At 40.3% G+C, this 6,407-nt stretch overlaps 1 protein-coding gene across 1 annotated transcript in view; it reads left to right on the plus strand.

Annotated features, from left to right (window-relative positions):
- raly (RALY heterogeneous nuclear ribonucleoprotein) overlaps positions 1 to 6,120 on the plus strand; it is a 55,066-nt gene extending 48,946 nt beyond the window's left edge. The window contains exon 8 of the mRNA XM_069678598.1: positions 6,053 to 6,120. The gene's annotated coding sequence lies outside the window, so the exon portion shown is untranslated. The remainder of the gene's footprint in view (positions 1 to 6,052) is intronic.
- Positions 6,121 to 6,407: the final 287 nt, after the last annotated feature.

Genomic DNA, 6,407 nt, shown 5'->3' on the forward strand with positions numbered 1-6,407 from the left:
AACTTAAACTTACTTTGAAACATCCTTGTTTTTTGCCAGAGACTGGCCGAGGCAGCGGGCCAAATGTGAGGGGTCAGACTTCATTATAATCACCCTTTTTGTTTATGTGTTTGTGGTACATCGATTAAATTGATGGATGAGAGCGGCCTTTCATCTCGGATGATCTACTGAGTGTGCACTGCATTCTTTTGGCCAGTCGGTCTGTGTCAGCATCACTGTGCGTGCTGAGCATCTGTGTTTACGCCGCTCTGTCAGTTGGACGAGCTGATGGGAATAAGGCTCTTTCTGCATGGTTGTCATAAAGAAGAAATACGTCAAAGCAGCGGCGGACTCAGGCTGTCTGAGGGGCAGGGCTGAGGAAATAAATGTGCTCCAGGGCGCAGAGGAGTGGATGAAGAATGACTACTCCACAAACACGCAGGGAACAAAAACGACTTAATTATTTAATGGTTAAACATGTAGCTCATCCTATATAACACCTCCTGATACTTCTCACACTGGACGGGAACTTAATCATGTTTTTTCTACCATGGAGGCATCCAAGAGCACTTTTGAGACGTTTTTTTTTTTTACACATTTTGGAGAATTATTTTCCTGAAGATCCCTGACACCCAATCCCCCGAAAAAGCTTGTTCTCACCAGCAAATTGTTAAAAAAAGCAGCTTTGTCAATGGAACGTTAGTCGTTCTTGGATGCTGTCCTGTAGCTCATTTTTTTGTGTTCAGTGAAGTCGGTGGGTTATTTAAAGAATGCAAAAGTCCACTCAGATTGTGGTTTTGTGGCCGACGGATGCATCCAACCAACACAGGACTTTCATCCAGGAGACAGGTTTGGTTGTGCTACATTCGTACATTAGTTACGTCATACGCTGTGTTTGTTACGTAATATGTGTACATATTAGTTAGTTACAAAACTAGGCTCATATGTTGATACTTATTAAACCAAGTAGTTTTGGAACGTTAACAGCATGTTAATGATTATTGCTAGTCCAGTCATAAAGACGTTTGTTGCTTACTTATAAACACTAGCACAGCGCTTTATTTTTAAAGTATAACCATGTGCCAAACTGATAAGGTATATGTACCCAGGGGTACCTTTCTCCATATATTATATCTTACTTCTTCTATTTCTATCTATTTTCCTATATTTCTTTATGCTTCTACTCTGTAGAAGAGCAAGTGCAACCCCCGAATTCCCCCCCGGGTATTAATAAAGTTTTCTGATTCTGATTGATCTTCATATTTTTGGCCACAGACCAAGTTGCAGTATTTGAGTGTTCGTTGTGAGAATGTGTTCTCCAGGATCAACTGGCCTCAGTTTTGCATGTAGCACGAGCACCACGTAGCTTAGCTTGGTTGGATGTATGTTTGATGACTGTGATTGGTTGGACAAAAGAATGAATGACCTACAGCTTTGTTTTCCAACCGTCAGAAAGTGACACAAGTATTGTGATTTTTCCTTTTAACTTTATAAGATAAGATCATCTTTATTGATCCCCCACTGGGGGACATTTAGTTGTGACAACAGCTCCAAAAAATATGAATGCAAACAATAATAGCAATGATAATAAGAAATAAAGAAGTAAGAATTCAAATAACAACAATAATATATATATACACATACATATATACATATATAATGTTGAACTGTTTCTGTGTGACCCCCCCCCCCTCAAAATATGTGGTCACATTTTCTGTTATTTTGTATAAGTAACACTGTTTACATTAGGGTAATGCTGATTGAACTAAGTCATCCAAGGCTTTTGTATTGACAGCAGGGGGCAGCAGAGAGCATGTTGAACGGGACTGTCATGATGAAGAAGCTGTCGGATGCTTGTCATTCTGGCAAGACTGACCAGACGAACGGCAGCAAGTTGTCTGTGCTCATTATTTCTCCTGTTTCACAGGTTGGTAATGTGTACAAATGTGTATAAATAAGCAGAACACAGCATTGTTTCTTAAATATTTCAGCTCTGTTAAGGATTCCCTTTGTAGTTTGTTGCGCTAATGCTAGCTACTCAGGCTCCGCCTTAGAGAAGGCCTCGTTGATGCCGTTGGTAGTGGCGGATGCTATTTTTCTTTGGGCTTAGACCCCAGCTTCCTGATGAATGTAGCGCTCCAAGTTTATGTTTACAGTTCCCGTGCACTTGGTTAGGTATGCATTTAAAGTGTTTTATTGGAATTCTGTGTTTAAAATGTGTTGTGTTGGTCTGAGGTCATTCATATAAATGGAAACACACAGAGCATTGCTTTTAAAGTGCAAACATTTAACAGGACTGTAAGTACAGAACTAATTTTATTTTTTTTAAAAGGGTTTATATTCCTACATAATAAGTCATAATATTGATTGTCTAGCATGTGGATTTATTTCCCTATCGAATTATTGAAAAATGTGTTTTACTGTCCTTTTTTTTATGGAATTTGTTTATTTTTTATGAATTTGTTAAGATGGAAACAAGAGACTTTGGAATAACTGAAAAGTAGAAAAAAAGGGAAAACAAAGCAAATGTGTGTTTATTAATAAATTCTGGCAAGACTGACCAGACGAACGGCAGCAAGTTTTCTCTGCTCATTATTTCTGGAGGATTATAATCTGTCTGCACGCCCAGTGTACCTGGGCCTGTTACATCTGCAGAAGTGTTTCAGAAATGTCTTGGTCTCAGATCATTTAAATGACTTCTTAGTACCCACGTGCTAAAATTACATCTGAGCACCACAGAAACAATGCCCTAATAATGTTTTTAATGAACATAGCGACTTATGTTTGTAATTTACCTCTGCTACATAACTGCTTTTTGTAATCCAAACCAGGTTGTCTAGATCCGTGGTTCTCAACTGGTGGGTCAGGACCCAAAAGTGGGTCGTAGTAGGGCTTCGATAAGCACAAGAGGTTTTGCTGCAGCTGCCACAAGATTCGAAGTGTGACTGCTGCTGGTACAAACACCGTCATGTTGTTCAACCAGTGTTCTTGTCTAAAGCCTGATTGTATTCCATCATGTTGCTCTCAGTGACGTAGGGTTGGCCGTGAGTCTGAGACATTTTAGGTAGTGCTTTTACAGTTCTTCCAGCAGCCTATCATCCAGGCCTTGTCCTGTTCAATCTCGTACAGCAAGAAACCACCAAGGTGTCCACAGACAGATGCACCAATGGATGTTTGATATTATCCACTACAACACAGAGCTGCTCTGCGTGGATTATATCAGGAGTGCAATCTATTCTGACAGAGGATATTTGGGCTTGGTTACCGGCCTTGATTATCTCATCGGCTACAGTGTCTCTGACATGTGCAATGAGCTTGATGAGCATATGTCAGCTGAGATCTGAGCCTGGTTCTGGATTCTTTGCAAGTGGTCATTCATGAAGGGATCAAGCTTTCAGCCCGGGCTTAAAATATTTGATTAATTCTGTCATGCAAGACGTCTAAATTATCCATTGGAGCTTAATTCCTGACGGTTAGATGGCAAATGATGGTGATGATTTTTCTGATGACACCTCTGCACCCCCCCAGCGCTTCCCCTCAGGCTGCATCAAATCTTGTTGGACTTGATTGATCGCCGTTCTGCCTTTTCAAACCATGCCAGCCTCTCAAGTTGTCTGCATGTGGCTTTGAGAACTCATGCTCTTTAAGCTGACCTCCTAAATTCTTCCAGCTGCTGAAGCCTTCTTTGCTGAGTGAATTTTCCTGGTTTGTCCAACATTGTGCATGCAAAGCAGAAGACGCCATCTGCTTTTCCCCCGCAGAGCTTCCATGGCTGTCCGATCTTTTCATATTTTTCACTCATCAGTAGTTGTGATCTTTTAGTGAATCTCTGTGCAATCTTGTCCACATTTTAGGAAACTTAACGTCAGTAACCCTGAGCAGGCCCTGGCGCCCACCAGGCTGTTCTGCTGGGTAAAAACATATTGTGTTCAGACTCCCTCTGAGCTCTCGTTGTTGGTGCTGCTGCTGCGGGGGAAATATTTGATCGGTTCTGCTCTGGTGGCGCTTATCCTTAGCGTACTGCCACAGTGCTCTCCAGATGTGATTATCTCTGAGCTATTGTTGTAATTTGGCTGTTAGGCTCATTTCCATTTTATATTTCGTTTGTGTTCCTGTCCTATGACAATACAAATGAGATACCGGGCCCCTATTTGACTTAATGAAAAGATTCTGCAGATGAACACAGAATCTGTGGACGTGGAACAAGATTTTGGGAGTCAGAAACATTGTGGTTTCTGTGTTTGGTTCGAGTTGTAGTGTCATATATCGTGTCTGCGGGCTTCGGTTGTATGCAGGAAAACAATCAGTGTATCGAGTGAGGTGGAAGCATCGGCTGTAATGAAAACTGCCGACTCATTGGCTATCAACTGAAAATCATTTAGCTTTTTCGTAATCTCTATAAAGACATATGCATAAAAGTGTTTACAGTTGGGTTATAACCTCATCTGTCCGCTTCAACTCAATTTATGCATCTCAAGTTGGTAGTTGGACTGTAAACAATGACAAGCGCACACAACAGGGAGTTTTTATCGCTTGCTTAAATAACTGATGGCTACACCAAATGCCCTGAAAACGCTCCAAGAGGATATACGGTTGTCAAACAACTGATGGGTTCCCAGATTGGGCCTCTATTAACCTGACTCCATCTGCAAGGCAGCAGTTCTTCTTGCTGACGGCCTTTGGTATGGGTCATTTTATTAAACACATATTTCAGATGTTTCATGTGCAACAAGTGACTACAAACCTGAAGCAATGTTTTAAAATTAGTTTGGGACCCTTTCCTGAAATCAAGTATTAACGCAGCACCCATCTCAAGGCCATAACTGTGTAGGTTTATGTTGTGAATTAGAGGTAAATATTTATGATCACTACAAATTATTTTGAGCTCTTACTCAAGCTTTGACCCTTTGACCCTCAGTAATCCTGGTGCTTTCAGGGGCCCTGGGGCGTTTGAACCCTTTGCCCGATTGGAAAATAAGCCTTAAAGTGATAATCTCGAAGATTTTCTTGTAAATTAATGTCTGTTACTATCGATCACCGAATGAGTTAACACAATGGTGATTGAGCCTATGGCCCACTGATGAAAGCCTTTGAATTTGCAGTATATAGTATTATTATGGGCTGGGTGTGTGTCGCGGAAAAAGATCACGAGCTGCGCCCAGTTAGTGACGCGTTTTCCATCAGCCAGCAGTGGTTGGTCTGCCAGAGAGGGTAGGCGGAGCTAAGCGGCTGTTTTTCCGCTCTCTGCAAGTGTTGCGAGTAAACAGTAATCTACTATGGCTGAACAAACAAAGAAAAGATGGATGACTACAGATACAACTTCAAAAATAAGTGAAAATCCAAAGAACAGTCTAAAAAGGAAAGTGACCGTCAGCGAGGAAACTCAAGAGTTACAAATGTTTTATTGTTTTTACTGGTGTTAGAGAAGTTCAGTAGCATGGTTTGAAGGGTGGCAATATTGGACGCATTGCCAGGAAGTTTTAGTATCTACTATTATGATTTTTAAATGTATTTAGTATTAATATACTTTTATTAACATGATTTTAGCCAAACAAACAGTAACAAACAAAGTAAAACAAACAGTCACAAACTAATATGATAATAATCAAAAAGGCTCATAAAAGTCTCTTTTCTCTTTATATATCCTCAAGTTATTTCTCTTTAAAAAAATGTATGTAGATTTATGTATTTGTTATGTATTTATTAATAAATTCTTAAATATAGTATTTACTTCTGAACATTTTTTTTCTTTCCACATTTATATGTATACATATGTGTATGTGTGTGTGTGTGTGTGTGTGTGTGTGTGTGTTTTTATTTTATTTTTTATTATTATTTTACAAAATTATTCTTTCTTAAGCCACTCCAATGACTACATTTGCCAAAAGTAGTCGTATTTAGAGAACAAATTAGCACCTTAAAAATTTCTATTTAAAAAAAATCAGGTAAAAGGTCTGGATGAAGTTATGTAACAAAAACTACTGAGTTCATACAAGTCTCTCTAATCTTGATTTGTGAGTGATTACTGTGATCTATTAGCAATGCTCCTCATGATCTGCCCTCTGTGTTTCAGGTGGAGTGAACCTCGGAGGACGAGACAGACGACAGACAGCGCGCGCGCCAGAGAGAGAGAGACAGATAACTGGATTACAGCACAGATGGGCCATCAAACAGCAGGGAGCCGAACACACACACACAGACACACTCTCACTTTCACTCACACATCCAATCATAAAAAACACACACGAGCGGGAAGACAAACTTGACACAGGAAGATACTTAAACAGCAGGGTTCTGCCAGAACACATCATAAACTGATGAGTTACACACACTAACACACAGTAGAGGAAAACATACAGCGACGGACCAGACTCATTGCTGTGTCAGAGCCACAGAGCGCTAGTAAAGCAGCAGGACGCCGTCCAGAT

The sequence above is a fragment of the Semicossyphus pulcher genome, unplaced genomic scaffold, assembly GCF_022749685.1.
Source record: "Semicossyphus pulcher isolate SPU_LCO1_2020_fin unplaced genomic scaffold, fSemPul1.0.p SCAF_3, whole genome shotgun sequence".
Lineage (NCBI taxonomy): Eukaryota > Metazoa > Chordata > Actinopteri > Labriformes > Labridae > Semicossyphus > Semicossyphus pulcher.